Below are 19,141 nucleotides of genomic sequence, written 5' to 3'. Positions count from 1 at the left end.
ATAAAAAAAAATTACATAATTTATTCTGGTTATATCAAAACGGTGCCCGCAATTTTTAGGATTCACTCAGGCTTTTTGAAATCATTCAGCAGAAAGCTGCCCAAATAATAATTTCCAAATTCCGTACTGCTGACTTCCAGCGCCATAGGGAATGAATAGTGGAAGCTGCGTACAAATATCTACGGCTTACGTTTCCTTTTCTGATGAAAATTAAGAAGCTCACAGTGAGTCAATATTTTATTATTCAATATGCATTAACCATCTTGCCTAAGCCCGTCGAAGGACAGCACCATTCTATAAATAAAAAAATGCTCGAATCACATGGACTGTGGCAATACATGTATTGCGATGCGTTTTACAGGTATTTCGCCATCTTGTACTGTTTCGGGTACCCTACCAGGTGCACAAACGGGCCTGTGCATACTACTGAGTGTGCGGGTTGCGAGGGCATCGCAGCGATGACAGAAGCACGACCACGTTGAAGTGTTGCTGGCAACCACTGCCGGGCTGACGTGAGCTTGCGGCATGGCAAGTTTTCATACAAGGTCGCAGACGAGTGTCTTCAGCGAGAGAAACATGGATTGTGACGTCATCGGTGACAACGTCTCGCGCAATCGAAAGCGGCTATGGCGATGTCACGTGGCGTATTTAAAAACGATGATTGTGTTTGCACTCTGGCGAAAAAAAAAAAATATGTTGGAGCAAGCGAAAGCATGCCAAGTCTTGGGTGATGACGAAGTCAGTACAACGTCGCAGAATGTTCACGAAACGTGCTACAAGGAACGTACTGAGGTGCGCCAGTCCCGGAGGCAGTGAAGGCGGTGCCTGAGAACGCGCGAGCTGTCAGGAATAACGAGGAATCGCCAATGGCGCACGCGCCCAGCGTTTCGAAGAGCTATGGAAGACGCGTACGAGTGATGGCGGCCTAATGCTAGTCAGAGCGCCGGCTGCTGTGCTGGACGGCGGAGGCTCGGTTCCACCGTCGGCTGTACATTATCTTCTTTTTAATAAAGCTAGCGGAAACGGGAACCTACCTAGCTACCAACCTGCCACAAGACTGAGGCAAAGAATGCATCGCAATAATATAAAAATGTGACTTTGAGGCACCCTCCCCCCACTCAGGCAATCCGTGCGCCCCGCTGCCATTTTGACCGTGCAGCATGCGCATGCGCGGCTCCACCCCCGCCTAATGAGAAGCGGCGCCGGCTTCTCTTGCTGCTGCTGCCGCCGCCACACAGAAAGGGCAGCAAGAACGCGAGGATGCCATCGATCGGGTGCGGCGCGGGGGCAAATGCGGGAGCGCCACCACCAGAAGGCGACCGACGCGCCCCGCTATTCACTGCAGTTGTAAAATGTGTCACACGCCAACTGCACACTGACGTTCCGAGCACAGGCTTTGTTCGCGCTGTAGGAATTAGACGCACAACTCTCCATTCAGAATGGTGCAGTCGTGCGCAGTATCTAACGGCGTTTGCTTACACCGCATTTATGTGGTGCGAACCTCGTTGTAGAGACGGCAAGAAATGATTCAACGTGGTAATATATGACGATACTATGATCAAACATCCGGAAAAAATCCAGTTTTGGAAAGGTTCGCGAACGAGAACGTATCAGTAGTATTTTGATGTTAAAGACGCTTCGAACACTTTATTCGAGCGCCTAATTATTGTTGGTGCAGCATGGGTTCTAGGGGACGCCCGGGCATCCGCATAGATATAGCATCTACGTACATTTCTGCTCACGTGCGTGGAACTAGGAATGCTTGGGAAATACTAGTATAACAAAATTATTATTAGAGCTCGCATATGCAATGCTGTTTACTGTTCACGTCGATATCTTCAGCTATAAAGACGGAAAAGATATGTGAGTGCTTCGCGAGAAACGTCAGGGTGGCTCGAATTTACACCTGCCAAGGATACGTCGAAGCATACATTCCTTCTGGACTGTAGGCTTCCATCGCGCTGAGACACGAACCAATGAACCGCCATTAAGAAGCTCCTGGGTGAAGTCTTTCCGAAGCAGACAGTAGTGAATTATTAATATCTTGAGAAAACTAGCCATCGGCCGTATTTTTCGCGAACCAGCTTGGTTGAAGTCAAACAGTTGACGATTAAATGCATGTTCAATGCTGTCAGAATAAATAAGTTCTTGACGTCATCTGTTAGGGAAGTACAATCATCCTGACTTGTGCGTTTATGAAATTCTGTCCGTGAGTGTCCATGTAGTGTAGATGCGAGAACGATGACACTACGAAAAAGGGTTGTTATCGAAACGTTTGCTACCTTCAGAACATCTAGCTGCGCAGTCTCAGTGGATGCCAAGGCTTCGCAGACGACAGTATCCGTGTGAAACCGATACGTGAAAATGCCGCCTCATGTTTGGTGAGTTCTAGGAAGTTTTTTAAACCAATGCTTTCCTTATAGACTGTCTCCTACTCTCCTGACTCTTGGGAGCTGTGTTGCCCTTAAAAAAATGAATTACGTGCGCGATGGTGAGATCGCTCAGCAGCCGTGCCAACCAGCTCCTTGAGATGATCGCCGCGAATGTCGAATTGTTTGCGTACGAGAGCGCAGTTTGCTATACGCTGAGGAGAGGCAGAAATGAAATGGACTGTATTTGATTAAACGCCCAAATAAGGTTCACTTCACAAGAATTCCTGGATAGGCACTGGATCTGCATATTTTCATATTATGGAACGTGGGGAAGGGAGGCACGAGTTGACGATACATCGCTATTTTTGTGTCTTCTGCGTTGCAATATCTAACGGTAACAGAGAAACAACAACGCAGGCTCTTCGATGTGTTTAGCTGGTCGCGTATTCGCAGCCGATTTACTATGGCTTCAAAACCGCTGTGGGCTTTATTCTGACTCGAGCAAAGAATTTCGCTTTGGAGTGAAACAAGGTTTTCTCTCTCTAGAGCGTTTTCATAAATTTGCGTCACCCCAAGTCAACTTCATCAACTTATCAACTTCATCATCAACAAATCAACTTTGATTAACTTCCTCGTTTTCTCTTGCCCCGCCCTGATGGACGCACCTACTGTGGGTGGCAACAATTTGATTAATATATTTTTCAAAGCTTCAACAACTCTAAGACTCTGGCACCGGCGCCGCCTTACGGGGATGGTATTTCTTCGTCTATAGCTATCAGCTTGAATACATATTTAACAAGTTAAAACGCCAATTTCGCAGTTGTGTGTAAAGCTTGAAATATCTTGTATTTATTTGTATTCGCATTCGCAGCTTTGTATTTATGCATATGCATATCGGCGTATTCTCACACAGAAGTAAACAGGAAGTTGTCGCTAGGGGACAACGGCGATTTTCCTATTTAAGTACATGTAACATGCAGGATTTTCTTGTGAGATAACCGATAGACCGAGTTGAAAAACATGTTTTACATTTGAGATAGAAACTCAAATTACGGTGTCTGCAGCAAAAAAAAAAGAAAACACTGATATATGGCCTGGAAATTTAAACATATATTTCATCGCAGTTAGTGAGTTTGAAAAAAGAAAGAAGAATTGCAGCACGTAGATCATAATTGCTTACCCAGCACGAAAACCAGATATCTCACTTTATACTGCATCCATTGCAGCATCCAGAGCGGGAACCTCCAAGGTGTGAATTTAATGCTTACGTGAGGTTGTTACAATGTTTACGAGGGTAATGCAGGAGTGTTACTTGCAAACCGCTTAGATGATTGATGAGTTACGCAGTTGTAAACATTACAGTTTCTTTTGTTTAAATTCTTACTTTTCAACAAATTTTATCAAATTATTTTCAGCCTACATAAAGATATGCTTGGTACAGTCACTACATATTGCAGAAGTTGGATCTTGCAGCATTTTCACGGGGCACACGAAAGAGAAACACACACAGCATAACGCTGTTTACTTGACCTTAACTATCTTTTACTAAAAATGACTAACTCTAAATATTTATTTTAAATATAACAAACGTCATCAGATTTGGTACACTGATTGCTGAGAAAATGAGCATCCGTTCCCATGCGCGTAGATCTCAACCCCAGAGCTAAAGCATCTTCCTGGTGCTTAGATATGTAGCATGTCCTTATATATAGTGCTTAAATACATAGCGCTCTCTCCTGATAGCGTTGTTCTTTCGTCTTTCTTCTTTCCTAACGTTCTACCATAATTAGCATTATATGTCCTTTATTGCTTAAAGCGATACTGAAGAAAAATTTTGTCTCCTATGTTTTTAGTTGGAATGAAAGATTGGGTGCTGAAACTGGTTGACACAGCTTTGTTTTCAGGCAGAAACTAGTAGAGAATAATGAATTTTGTGTATTCAAAATATCGCGTCAGGCGGCCGCGCCGTGAACAAGACAAAGTGACGTTTCTGTGGCGTTGTCTTTGCCGGATACCAGCGTGACAGTCATCGCCTGCGGCTGCATGGACGGACGACCATGGAGGGAAAGTGAGGAAGGAGAGAGCACCACGCAGTGCGACTGAAGCAGAGCCTGGTGGCCCAGCACATGATCGCACGTCAAAGTGTGCGGTTGCTTTTAGTGTTCCCACTCTGCAGGCTGAGTCACAGCAGGGCAGCCGAACAAGTGCGCACCGAATGAAATATTCGCAGTTCCGCACCAAAAGGCGAAGCACCAATTGCGATAGCAAATTAGTAGATAGCTGTACGAAGTAAAGACAGTAGCTATATCGGTCGTATAAACTGGTAACTATTCGCTTACCAACTAAATTAACAATGATAGAAAGTGTAAGCGTGACTCAACGAGGACATTGAAATAAACAGACACACCGAGACAGCGTTGTCTTTGTGTGTCTGCTTCGTTTCACGTCCTGGCTCAGTCGCACTTACACATTCTATTATAGATTCAAATCAACTAGCCCGTGAACGAGTTTTAACTGAATTAACCAGCGCGGTGTCATGCGCGCACAGGTCAACATGAACACGTCTAGCTCGATGAGCGCGGAAAATCGCTGTGAAAATTCTGTAATCAGGAATCGCGGCAGCAGGAAGTGAATTGACCTTCATGGATGTCTCGGTTGAGCACAAACCAAACGTTGCAAGCACAGCGCATACGAAGGGACCGGCACTACGAGCACTCTGCGAGCATCGCAGATCGCTTTGAAGATGAGGCGCGCGCGAGCGCGAATTTTAGCCACGTCTCAGATCACTTTCCATGTATACGAGCGCCGGCAACGTGTGTCCACGGCGTCTGCCAAAGCGTCTACTACGGCATCCACTATTCGCGTAGCCAACGCCGAAGAAGATTCCGCGGTTGTCTCCGCTCTGTACCGAGTGGCGGGCGAGGAGGACATCGCGGCATCGTTGCAGCCGCCGGAGAAGAACGTTCCCTCGCCCTTGAGCCTCGCGGAGACGAGATTGAAGCGCGTTCGCCGGATCACACGCTCACACGGAACCTCACGGCGACGCCGACGGAATGGATGCGCCTGGCGAGAGTCCATATAATTTCTATCGCAATAAAATTACTGGCATAGCTACTGGGAGCCGCAAGAGGTCACGTGTTGGGCTACCACTGTGCAAAGGGCTGGCTTCACGGAGCGTTCGCTTGCCAAGGCTGGCTGCACGACGTAATGCTCGCTCTCAAATTTTTCCTTTCTTCATGCGGACGGCAGCGAGCCACGTCTAGGCGGCACAGTTGCTCTCGGCCGCAGACATGTTTTCGCAAGCTGAGCTTGTGCCCAAGTCTTCAAAATCGCCGTTTGGCTGGTCTGCTGCTTCGTAATGTGGTCAGTGAAGCACCTGGTCCAACGCAGGAGAATGCCTCTACGCTGCTGCGCGCAAGGGTGTGGGAAAAGTATCGTCGGGCGAGAAAAGCCGTGTCATACTGTCAGGATTGGGGGCTCGAGCCCATCGCTCGTTATCCGTTGTCAAGATTGGAGCCCGGCATGAATTCGAAGGTAGCTGGCCGATGCCATCGTCCAACCTATCCACGCTGAGGACGTTGATGAAGGGAAGAACTGCTTCTCATCGAGAACGAGGAATATGGGTTTATTTACAGTATTTAAATCAGTCTAGCATGGCTGCTTAAGAAAAAGAGTGTCAGTCCAACATGACTGCTCAAGAGAAGTGTGTCCAGCATCCGCACAACAGCAGTTTTTTAAAACTCGGTCCGCCGGCGATACAAGGCGGCGAACGTTCATGTTTCATCGCAAAACTAGCCGCCTCCCGCAGGACGGCCTACGCATACAAAGGCACACACATTCCCATGTCCGGAGCCGACGTCCGAGGGGAGCCGTCCCGGGTAGCTCGGGGCCATTCTGGGTAGCTCGTTGTCCTGCGTCCCGGTCGGCGCTTGGGAAGCAACAAAAAACGGCTTTCCCGCGGCAGCTCGCGCACGCGTAGCAGATCAGGTCCGCGCTGGGGAGTTCGGGCACAATAGTTCGTTCGGCTAGAAGATGGCGGTGGTTTTCAGCACAAAGGCCACTTCACCGAATGCATCCTAGCTGAAGCGACGGAGAGTGGGGGATGCGCATCTTGTTCCCCAGTCGTAATTGGGTGGAAATCCTGCATTGCAGCTCGCCATTCTTAACAATACACAGCTGGCAGTGCCGAAGCTTCGAAGAATATGCAATCGCAAAGCGCAGTCATCGTAGCCATCATGGGTACCGTCAAAGCGTGACTTTCTGTGCTCCGAACATTTCGAGGACAGTGACTATCGAGGCGAGACCTGCTTTGCTGCAGAGCTGCACCATGTCAGCGAAAGAGCAGCGCCTAAATCCTGGTGCTGTCCCATCCTATTTCTCCAGAAAGCAGTAAGAAGAAAGGAGCTTAGCAAGCGGCGGTGCATTCAAGAAGACGAAAAACGTAATGCTTCTTAGTAATTTACTGCACAGCGGAAAAACGAACACAAATTTGGCGGGCGACCAGCAATGGCATCGTGCCATCTTCGTACTGCGGCTCTCTGCGGCTCTCCCGAGCGGCGTTCGCATCCCAATGGCAGGGTCCTTCAATAATCTGGTTGTAAAACTTCGCTTAACGCTATGGGAGAGCTTCGTATAGCGTTCGCGGTGGACTCACCACAGCGCAAGAAGAAAATGGACTGGAGCAGACGCCGAACGGACGCCACAGGCTTCTGTGCGTGCGCTCGTTATTGCGGAAGGTTCGACTGCTTCTATCCGCATGTGAATATTGTCGCATAATAGCGACGGTGAAGAAGCTAGCAAAACTGTCATTGACGAAACTAGCGTTTTATTGGGCGAACATATGCCCTCAAAAGCAGGCTACACTCAAAAGACAACCGCAGCGACGAACACAGTCGGCGATCGTTGAAAATCTCATCACCGGATCAAGCGCGTCGGCTTTTATACATAAGTCATTGAAGGTGTTTAGAGTAATTGCTGGCGCACGCATGTCTTCCAGAAAGCTCTACACCATTCGCTCGCGCATACATGAAATCAGATTACTCAAGGTTCGTTGACAACCGACAGCGGATAGAGCCATCGTCAACATGAACATAAATGAACACTACGTATCGTCGCAGCCAAGACAGCGCATGGATTGCCGTGAAGAGGGAACTACTGAGGCCACATTTAGGCTCATGAAAGATGTTTTCTCTCTCTCTCTCTCTCGGAACAGTAACGTGTTCTGAGTCGAATTTCAACGCTTTCCTCATTTTGTCATAATTTTGTTCAGTATTCCTTTAAAGACATTCTTCCTGAAAAAAAATAATTATGCTTGCCTGTTTTTACAGCGAAGCTTTATATGGCTAGGCTCTGGGTGAAATTGGGTGCGTCTATTGAGCCGTGTAGATCGAGAATTTTTCTCCATACTTGGGCCGATCCCAAATATAGTGCAATACCAGGCCAACCCGCTGCGGAGTTGAAGCAGGCTTTAAGCACTCCACCAACATGCAAAAATAAGTTTATTATCTTAGGTCCAAATACAACCCGTTTCAGATATTCAGCTGGCAAGAACAGATACTACACTTTGACCCGCGTCGGCCATGTCTACGTTCGCACCGCCCTCTCTTTGTCGGCGTTCCAAGCGCTTGCGTATCTCCTTTCGTGCCGCTCTCCCGTAGTGGCGCTTCCGTAAGCGTGCTGTAGGCCGCCAGCACCGCGAGGTGGAAAAAAAATGGGAACAGTCCCTGTGCCTCCAATCCTGCAAACTTAGAATGTTTTACCGGAGTGACCTCCAGGCTTCTGATGGAGCTTGTGGGGAACCAATTTTGCGTCGCCCTTGTTGTGTGTGACCGCTTGTGCTTCTCGAGTGACTTCAGAACCATTACTGCACTGTGAGACTTAGACCAACGCACGACCGCCTTGGCTCCGGTGAAGCAGTGTGTGCCCTCGGAGTGCGGTGCGTCTTTGTTGTGCGTACCGGGATTCGTTTAAGGTGGCGTGCCGCGTTTCACAACAGTGCATGGGCATGTGCATTTGCGGTGCCTCGTTATCTTCCGAGGCTCAACATCGGGGAGGATCGACTAGTCGCGGCTCGCCTGCCATTTATGTGCATACGGCGCTTGGCACACGGCAATTAAGGGGCCATTAAGGGGCCCACATACACAGCTTCACTGGTCATGCACCTTCATAGAGTGGAATGCCACTGAATTTTTTAGGATGAATGCAGAATTTTTCAAAATTTTTCGTTGACTGCCGAAATTAGCGAGAAAACAAAACTATATATAAAAAATATATACATTAACACTGGTTCGAATTTTTATGGGAACTTATGAACAGAGCCGTAACTTGGCAGTAGTTAGTCAACGATTAGTTAACGATTAGCGCGAAATAACAGGAGAGTCAAGGAGCCCTGAGATCCTATGTTTGTCCATGAGGAAAGCTTCTCGCGCATATCGGCTGAGGAAATGAAAGTGAAATACCGAACACAATATGTGGTACGCAGGAATGTAACCAAGGAATGTGCCGGCTAAATATTCTTCAAGGCTATAACTAGCGAAAACTGCACTGCTTGACAATTATTTACAGCTCCCTGACGGCCAGGAGGGCAATAAATAGGGGGAATGCAATGCGTGCAGCGGTTATTGAATACTCTATTTTAAAGAATGGTTAGGAATACCCGAACGAAACATATGCAAATATTCAATGAGCGATAAGACATATACACATAGCAAGCCTTACGAAATATTCGCATCACCATTTCAGCCACATTGTAAGGACGCGCTGAGGAGAAGCATAAAGTGTTCTTCCTGAAGGCAAGTCGGGTAGGCGGAATGTTTTCATAAAAGGCGCCGATGCGCGAGCGCCGCAGGCGGGCGAGGGCGAAGCGCGCTCATTATAATCGGGTTCTGCCTTGCAAGTTTTATCGGCTCTCATCAGTGCCCGTGAAACAAGCTTCTGCGTGGCTGGACCGCCGGCTTTTTCGCTCAAATGAGCCGCGCATGCCTGCGCGGTGATTGGGTCCCTTGGCGAGTGGGAGATTTTTCTTTGGGCCAGCCTTAATTAATTCGGGGTGCCTCTTGTCTTGTTTGGCGAGGTTACCAGCGTGCCTTGCTGCGGCAGGTATACGGTGGGAGCAAACAAGCGCCGGGCCACCGCCATTAATTACGGAAGTTTCGGGGCCCACCAATTGATGGCTTCCGTGCTCACCTAGGTTGGCCCGCGCCGTCAGGTGTTCGCTGGACCTGCCGGCGCTTTGCGACTTTAAATGAAGAAAATCTGCATACAACCAGCGATCGTGTACCGCGCGCTCATGAATCACGCCGGCGAGTGTTTCCGTCGAGCCGATGAATCAGTTCCCACCAACGCGCACTTGTAGAAAACGTACGTGCCGATTTAAGTTGCACTAACGGTTCTCTCCTGATGTCCTAGGTGTTGTCAAAGCGAACCAACAAATGAGTATTTATGAATGTGTACAGATGCGCTCGGTGGCATCTGTAATTGCATAGAAACCGGGCTATGTCGTAGTGCTCTCTCTGTCTCTATCACACACACGCGCATGCTATATATATATATATATATATATATATATATATATATATATATATATATATATATATATTGTAACAGATACGAAAGGCACGGACAAGAGAAAAGAAGGGAAGACGAAGAGGACGAAGAGTTGGCGAGGCCGAGCTGCGCTACTATCACGCTACGATCATCATCCATCGCCTGTAAATAAAACCATTTCATCGCAATTCTTCGTAACAGTTGTGGTGGAGGTGCGGGGTAATCGACACCCGAAGACGGAGGCTGAACCAGATCTTATTCGACGGAGCCATCGCATTGGTGGACTCCCCACGTATCTACCGGAGCTGAATATGTCTCACCACGCAGACGAACAACGGCCCATTCCAACAGCTGCGCCGACAAGTTCCGTTCTGCAACTGAGAGATGCGCGTCCCTTCGCCGGAAGATCGGACGAAGGCGTCGAGGAATGGCTCATCCATTATCACCGGGTGAGTGCCGCCAACAAGTGGAACAGCGCTTCTCAGCTTTCAAACGTAGTGTTCTTTCTAACGGATACTGCGTTGCTGTGGTTCGACAATAACGAGGAAACGTTCACAACATGGGGAAGATTTGTTTCCGAAATCAAAGAGAGATTCGGCGACTCCGCGACGAAAAAGAAAAGGGCGGAACAGACGCTACTGCAACGTGCGCAAGTGCCAGGCGAAACCTGCACGACCTATATTGAGGCGGTAATAAAACTGTGTAGGATGGTGGACTCTGGAATGTCTGAGGAAGATAAAGTCGGGCACATCCTGAAAGGAATTGCCGAAGACGTCTATAATTTCCTCATCGCAAAGGACAACCTGGCTTCCGTCACTGACATCATTCGGCATTGGCGTACTTTCGAGCAGCTGAAAACGAGGCGCATCACGCCGAAGTTTGGCAGGCTAGCCGATGTGACAACAGTTGCAAGCGTGGACAGCAACCAGCCCCTCGATCTTGCATCAACGATCAGACAAATAGTTCGGGAAGAGCTCAGCCTGCACGCACAAGCGACACATTCAGGCACTCACAGCTTCCGCCTACCACCAGATTTCGAGTCAAACGTGGCATCCATCGCCCCGTATCCTGTGGCGAGGGGCACCGAGGATTATGAACTCGCGCCCCGACAGCAGCCACGTCTCTACGACAGAGGCGCTACTTATGACGCTCGACCACAACGAGAACAGCCGTGTTTTTACCCCCGAGGTCCTGTGACTTCTGTCAGGCCGCGACAAGAAGGGCACCGACCCTACTACCACGACGTGACTTATGAACGATATGACGGATTTCAGCAAGGCGCAGAGACACGTTATCCACATGCCAACGAACTTTCTCGCCACCCGCAGCAGCCTAGCATCCGTTTCGAGGAAGATGCTGTGAACCGCGACCCTCCCGTGTGCTACAACCGCGGTTCCACAGGCCATATAGCACGCTATTGTCGCCAAGGCCGTCAATCACGAAGGACACCATCAATGTTCTCGCCACCAAGATCCCGTACTTCATATGACTTGCGGACGACCGATTCCCTTCCAATGGACCACTTCCCACACGAGACCAGACGCAGCGATTCGCCAACTTCTGAGCGGAGTTTGACGCCGCCAAACAATCGTCCCCGTCGCTCTCCGTCCCCTGGGCGCCGTTCTTCGTCACCGCCGCCGGGAAACTAGCATCCGCGGCCAATGGAGGTGAGGTCGCCGGACGGTCTTTGCCAGAAATTCCTCTGCCTGTTGTGATGCTCAAAAACAAAGTGAATGTCTCGATTGACGGAATACCGACCATGGCGTTAGCGGATACTGGGGCGACTGTGTATGTGACGAGCCTCGCTTTCAAGAACCGTCTAGGCCACAAAGTTGTGTTTTCTTGGAACGACGGTATTACTTTTCGTGGAGTGGGCGGCGAGTGGCTTCATCCCCTTGGTGTTTGTGCTGTGAGTGTTTTGTTGGCTGGGAACGTTTTTGTGTCGGAATTCCTTGTTCTTGCTCGTTGTTCGCACGATGTTATTTTTGGTATTGATTTCCTTGAACAGTGCGGCGCTTCCGTGGACTGTGGTTGTGGCGAAATATCATTGTACAAGTTGATTATATCAACAGATTCCGAACAAAGTTCGCGTGGCGAACACAGGGACACAGACATGCTCAGTGTTCTTGATGAAGTGATTGCACCATCGTGGTGCCTGACGCCCGTTCGTGTTTCTGCAACTACTGTTGACGCTGATTGTGTTTATCTTGTAGTTAGGCCTCTCCGCATAAACTGTGCTAAAAAATATATACTTGTGCCCTGCTCTGTCGTGTGCATGACGAAAGGAGTCGCCACATTGTGGGCGCTGAACTGTTCCACCACGCCGGTTGTCCTTCCTCGTGGTATGAAAATCGCTCTCTTCGATGAAGCCGCATGTAACTCAATGGCGGCCCTAACTACGGACGTCTCTACAACTTGCTCTCCTTGCGATAATAGCCATATTGAAAAGCTAATGCTTGGCATGATCAGCAAGGCTCTCGGTACGTCGGAACGGCAAGCACTGGTACATGTCCTTGCCAGGCATGAGGCTGCATTCGACTTCACGCATGGAGATGCACCTCTTCATTTGCCGTCGTCCCGCGCTCGTCACAGAATAGATACCGGCTCCGCACACCCCATCCGCCAGAAGCCCTACCGAGTGTCATCGTCCGAGCGAAAAGTTATTGCACAACAAGTCAAGGAGATGATGGACAAAGGGGTCGTTCAAGAGTCGTCTAGTCCATGGGCAGCCCCAGTAATCCTGGTCCGAAAAAAAGATGGCTCCTGGAGATTCTGCGTGGATTACAGACATCTAAACGCAGTGACGAAGAAGGATGTCTATCCTCTACCGCGAATAGATGACGTCATTGATTGCTTGCACGCTGCTTCTTACTTCTCAACACTTGATTTGTGATCGGGGTATTGGCAAATACCTATGGACCCTGCCGACAAGGAAAAGACCGCTTTCGTGACTCCGGATGGCCTATTCGAATTTAATGTTATGCCTTTTGGCCTTTGCAATGCTCCTGCCACCTTCGAAAGATTCATGGACACAGTAGTACGTGGCCTTAAGTGGGAGATATGCATGTGTTACCTCGATGATGTTGTAATCTTTTGCCGCACGTTTGAAGAACATAATGAACGCCTCAGCCTTGTTCTCGACTGCATCGAGAAAGCTGGACTGGCTCTAAACTCAAAGAAATGTCGCTTTGGCGAACGTCAAACACTGGCCCTGGGACACTTAGTTGACAAGGATGGCGTCAGACCCGATCCTCGTAAGATTGAAGCTGTGAGCTCCTTCAAGCCACCACAATCAGCACGAGAACTTCACTCATTCATTGGCCTATGTTCATATTTTCGTCGTTTTGTTCCCAGGTTTGCCGACATCGTTTACCCGTTGACAAGTATTTTGCGACAAAATGCATCCTTCAATTGGACACCAGAGTGTGACGCATCATTTTCTCAACTGAAGTTTATACTAACGTCAGCACCGCTCTTGCGTCACTTCGATCCGTCTTGGCCAACTGAAGTTCACACTGATGCTAATGGAATAGGGATAGGAGCGGTGCTTGTACAACGTCACAGTGGCGCAGAACATGTAGGCGCATATGCCAGCTGTTGTCTGAGCAAATCTGAACAGAATTATACGGTTACGGAACAAGAATGCCTGGCAGCTGTTTTCGCCATACAGAAGTTTCGGTGTTATCTTTACGGTAGACCATTCAAGATTATCACCGACCATCATTCTTTATGCTGGCTGGTCGGTCTGCGTGATCCCTCTGGTCGCCTCGCACGTTGGGCGCTGCGCCTCCAGGAATACGACTTTGTGGTGTCGTACAAGAGTGGCCGTCGTCACGCTGACGCAGACTGCCTCTCTCAGATTCCTCTTGCGGCTACCGACTGCGATGCTGAGAATTTTGACGACTGTCTCGCTGCTGTTACTTCTACGTTCCCTGACGTGGCAGACTTTCAGCGAGAACAACGGAGTGTTGTTACCCTCGATCCGCTTTTTGTCGCCGCCCGTACTTCTCAAGGCAGCGGTCGCTTTACCGTCCATGATAAATTACTCTACAAAACTAATTATTCCGGGCATGGAGCGCGTTTTCTGCTTATTGTCCCCGAGAGTCTCCGCTCCGACGTTCTACGCGCTATGCATGACGATGTGACATCCGGCCATTTCGGCTTCCTACGAACGCTGCACCGCACGCAGGATCGTCTTTACTGGCCCAAGATGTACGAAACAACCAAGCGCTATGTCGCTAATTGTGAAACGTGCCAACGTCACAAGCGACCGACCACCGCAGCCCCGGGTCCCCTTCGGCCATTGACACCACCCAACACGCCATTCGAGCAAGTAGGCATTGACCTTTTGGGTCCATTCCCGTTATCTAGCAACAAGGACCGTTGGATAATTGTCTGCGTAGACCATCTTACACGGTATGCAGAAACTGCAGCCATACCGTCTTCCACCGCCGCTTGCGTGGCGGTCTTCCTGTTGCGTTCCGTGGTCCTTCGTCATGGCCCACCACGTGTCATCATCAGCGACCATGGTCGCCAGTTCACTGCTGATGCCATTGAGGAGCTACTTCGTTTGTGCACTTCCCAGTTCCGTCATTCCACGCCGTGTCATCCACAGACCAATGGCCTCGTTGAAAGGACGAACAGAACGCTGACCAACATGCTTGCCATGTACGTCTCCTCCAATCATAAGAACTGGGACGACGTGCTGCCCTTCATCACCTGCGCATACAACACGGCGAAACACGAAACCACGAACTATAGCCCATTTTATCTCCCCTATGCCAGGTTAACGCGAAGCCCTCTGGACACTTTCTTACCGTTCGTTCTGCACAGTGACGATTCTGTATCGAAGACTTTGTGTCTCGCCGAAGAAGCGCGTCGAATAGCTCGTCTTCGTACTCTGGCCTCGCAAAGTCGTTCGAAAGAGCGATACGACAACCGTCACGTACAAGTATCGTTGAAAAAAGGTGACTTGGTCCTTCTTTGGACACCGCAACGCAAGCGTGGATTGTGCCAAAAGTTACTGTCACACTATTCAGGCCCATTTGTAGTTGTGCTCCGCCTCAGCGAACTCATAGCTCGCCTACTCGCCATAGTTCGCCATAGCTCGCCGCTCGCCATAGCTCGCCTACTGTGCAACGGTCGGCGATCAAGCAGAGCTCAGCTGACTCGCATTGCTCGCCTGAAGCCTTTCTACCCTGCTTGTGCATCTTGACTCGCCCCACGGGCTTCGTCTGCGTGCGGGGAAATGTAACAGATACGAAAGGCACGGACAAGTGAAAAGAAGGGAAGACGAAGAGTTGGAGAGGCCGAGCTGCGCTACTATCACGCTACGATCATCATCCATCGCCTGTAAATAAAACCATTTCTTCGCAACTCTTCGTAACAATATATATACTTTATACTTTACACTTTACTTTATACTATATATATATATATATATATATATATATATATATATATATATATATATATATATATATACAAGACGAATCATATGGCACATATATATACCGCAAAAGATAAAATAGTATAAATATGAATCTCTATTTATTAACAATGTCCTTACACCTTACAGGCCTCGTTGAGGCATTGGGTAAGGGGTGCGCAACACAGGAGGACTAAACGGGTATATATAGTGCGCATATATAAAAACATAATGAACATGTATACACAGAGCCGTATGCCTACATGTATACACAAACAAAAAATGTATACACAGGATCTTACCCATACATTAAAGTATTGTACAAAAATAATAGGAACAGTAGTGTACGTATGAGAGAAAAGACAAAGATGCAGTTTTTTTTGGAAATGTTGTAAAAACAATATAAGCATTCTGTCTTAGGAAAATAAAATACCAGAATAATAATTGAAATAATGAGCTCACAAACAAGAGAGCACGTCAATTGAAAACAAAAGAAAGTGCATCATGCATTTTATTGAAGTTAGCCAGTCGAATATGAACTTATGAGCTGGTGAAATTTATCGGGATTTGTTTCGGAGACGATGAAATCAGGAAGAGGGTTCCACAACCGAATCGCACGAGGAAGCGCCCACCAATTGAGTGCATAAGTGTTCCCATAGATGCGCGCGAAGCTGAGATGAGTGTATAATCTGCGAGATGTTCAAGGTGCGACCTGAACCCGTAAAGAAGATATATGCCATAATGGTCGTCTTTTTTTTTCCTTTTTTGAAAGGCATGCCAGCGGGTCCGGCGCGACCCCCTATATATATATATATATATATATATATATATATATATATATATACACATAGCAATATAGTGCGCCATAGCAACAAACGCACTATGATGCCCAGAGAACATGCTAATCCCTCCATGGCAAAATGAGGACACGGCCTTGTTGCTCGATGTTCACGATGTATTCTTGTGAAGTGGTGTAGCAGCTAATACAAATACTGGTAAAGAAAAGGAAATCGACAAAACATTTACTCTGGACTGAAAATAATTTCAAGCACACTAACGCCCGCAAGAAAGGCTACAGACTTGCACGTGCTTGGCAATGCACAGGCAAAGACAGCCATTCCTTCTACGAAACCTTTTAACACCAGATCCATGCATAATTGTCGCACCTTAAACAGTTTAAAGCCAACGTGAGAAGAAAAATGGAAAGCAAATCTCGAGCAGCACAAATTTTGGCACTGCTAACTGTTAAATAGAAAGTCGCAGTTTTGCCCGAAAGACAAAGCATAGATTGCGAGACCAGATTATTAGAGAGCTAAAGGAAGTAAGGATGGTAGTTTTAACTGCTGTATACACTTGTACACATTCACTTACTAAGTAAATTAACAAGCATGGTGTCACGCTCGCACAGGCAAACGTGAACACGTTTCACTCAATCATCGCGGATGCTCTCTGTCAAAACGCTGCCTTGAGAATGCGCGCAAGCAGCAGCGAGGGAGTGGACGTTCGTGATGCCTCTGCAGGCTTGAACGCAAACTAAGCAGCGAGAACATATCCACCGCCGAAGCGATCAGCCCGCGGACCTAGACTTTGTCCCTATCGCAGATTACTTTCAAGATCGTGCCCGCGGGGTCGCGCTCAGCCTCGTCATACGCTGTCACCGGAGCAGAACCCTTTCCTGCTCCCGCGCCCACCGGTGCCTTGTACGCGACAGAAGATGGCGCGCTTCCACCCCGCCTTCCTCCCTTGCCCCGCGGAGATCGAGCCACCATCCTCAGTTTACGCTCGCACGCTTCCACTCGTACCCACAGCGCTCGGCGCGCAGCCGCGATGTTATCGAGCTTCGACTTCATACGGAATTTCACGGCGACGCCGATGGCGATGACGCGCCTGGAGTGACTCCATAATTGCTGTTGCAGCAAAACGAGCTTTTTACAGCGAAGCTATATATGGCTAGCCGATTCGTCCGTCCATGTGTTGCCTGTAAACTGAAAACTCTTACGGCGCAACTCCATGTGCATGCACGAAAAGAAAGAAGAGAAAGACAGGCGCGTGATTGGCTGTGCCAGTAGTGACGTCGTTGCTCTCCATCGCAGCTGAGCACGCCCGCAGCAGTTTCTCTCTGACTCCTAAAAGGATAGGCCGCGTGTCATACGCACTCCTGACGAGCAGGCAGCTTTCGATCAGCAACGCCGCCAGCAAATTCACGAACGAGCTCGTCTACTCCGTGCCCCTGCTGGAGCCCGGGTCCAAGAACAGGCTCGTGCAGCCAAGTGCAAGCAGCAACTGCGCACCGAGTGTGCGGCAGCCTACCAAGCCGTCGTTTAATGAACCGACGGGATTAACGCAGTGATAAACACCGGGGCTGCACGCTTCAGTTTCACTGGTTAAAGATCTGTACAGAGTGCTTTGGCAGTGAATTTTTATGCAATGTGACTGTTGCTTGGCTAATACAAGTGTCACCCCGCTCTCTTATGCAAAACAATTCAACAAGCTTGGCACCACTCTAAATATACCGATACGGTAGCTACTCCACCCCGACAAGCAAGGTATAACGCGATAAAGTGTGCATGCCTATACTTCATAAAAAATTTCCGAATACCACACACATTCTGGATGACGTAGGAAACTAAGCTTTAATGAAGAGTTCCATGAATTGTTCGCAAACTGCTCAACTTTTGCGAAACGCTTTGCAGAATAACGGTGACGTGCTAGCCCCGGAAATCAGCCATGCTTGACACGCGACCGTTGTTCACAGCGTCTCCAAAATCGCTTCAGTTTTAGGCCTTGGGATAGCGGAGTTTATTATTATTATTACTTGGCTGTAAGCTTCGACAGAGGATATGACCCAAGCCTTGGGAAGGAAAGTATCGAGAGATTCGCCAAGGTAAATACATCTGGTACCGAAGCTTCCATAGAAGACCGTACGTTGAAAGCATGGCGGCACATTGCGGTTCATGGGGCTTAGCGCCATCAATGTGACCAGGGAATACAGCTCCAACGGCAGGCCATTAGAGATGTATTTTTGAGTCACCCGCAATTCAACTCTCTATTCGTTTGGAGCTTTTAGCGCGGGAAGTGATGCAACAAAATGTTAGATGTACGGCTGTCCAAATCGCACTTTCTCAGAACGTGCTTTCTTCGAATGCCGAAGAAAGCTTTGTGTGTTGAGCGCTGGTCGTCCACTCGCTCGTTGGCCAGTGCTATCGCACGACGGAACCTTAAGTAAACAATTAGCTGATGGTTTAAACTCACGTATTCTGAGCATATTGAGGATCGATGAAACACACCTTGCAAATACCGCGCCACCAGAAATCTAATAAACGTTGACAAACAAAGCAACACAAGGAGTCGGGGGACGTGAACTTTACGTCCGCGCCTTTAAAAGCTGCATTGCATTACATTTGATAACGGCGTGAACCTCCTATTTTAGCAGCCGCTAAAAAAAGAGGCATTTCTGTTAATGTTACAGTAAGCGAGAGTTCCAGGGAAAACACGGGGAGGCGGGAGATGGAAATTCAAGACGATGAACGAAACGAGAAGAAGGTGAACGCAGGAGGCAATGTTTTGACAAGTGGACTTGTCTTCTTCAAGCCCACTTGTCGAAACCTTGGCTCCTTGTTCTCGTTTCGCTCATGGTAGTAACCGAGAGTAGTTTTTTCTTTCCTCACCACGTGTATACGACATGGATCCAGAATTTTATGGTTGTGGAATGACATACAAGTGTGTCTCTCTTTAGTGAAAAAATGGTTTTCTTTCAGAATGTTTGTTCCCTCCTCACATAGTCGCGTGTCAATCG

General features: G+C 48.4%; 1 long non-coding RNA gene and 1 pseudogene across 1 annotated transcript in view; one reads left to right on the top strand and one right to left on the bottom strand.

Annotated features, from left to right (window-relative positions):
* LOC139059028 (uncharacterized) overlaps positions 1-19,141 on the top strand; it is a 138,556-nt gene that overhangs the window by 29,322 nt on the left and 90,093 nt on the right. The gene's annotated exons all lie outside the window — the stretch shown is intronic.
* Positions 7,774-7,953, bottom strand: LOC135910407 (U2 spliceosomal RNA; annotated as a pseudogene).

This window comes from Dermacentor albipictus, chromosome 4 (genome assembly GCF_038994185.2).
Source record: "Dermacentor albipictus isolate Rhodes 1998 colony chromosome 4, USDA_Dalb.pri_finalv2, whole genome shotgun sequence".
In the NCBI taxonomy this organism is placed as follows: Eukaryota; Metazoa; Arthropoda; class Arachnida; order Ixodida; family Ixodidae; genus Dermacentor; species Dermacentor albipictus.
Note: the sequence above shows the minus strand (reverse complement) of the source record. Positions and strands in the feature narration are given on the sequence as shown.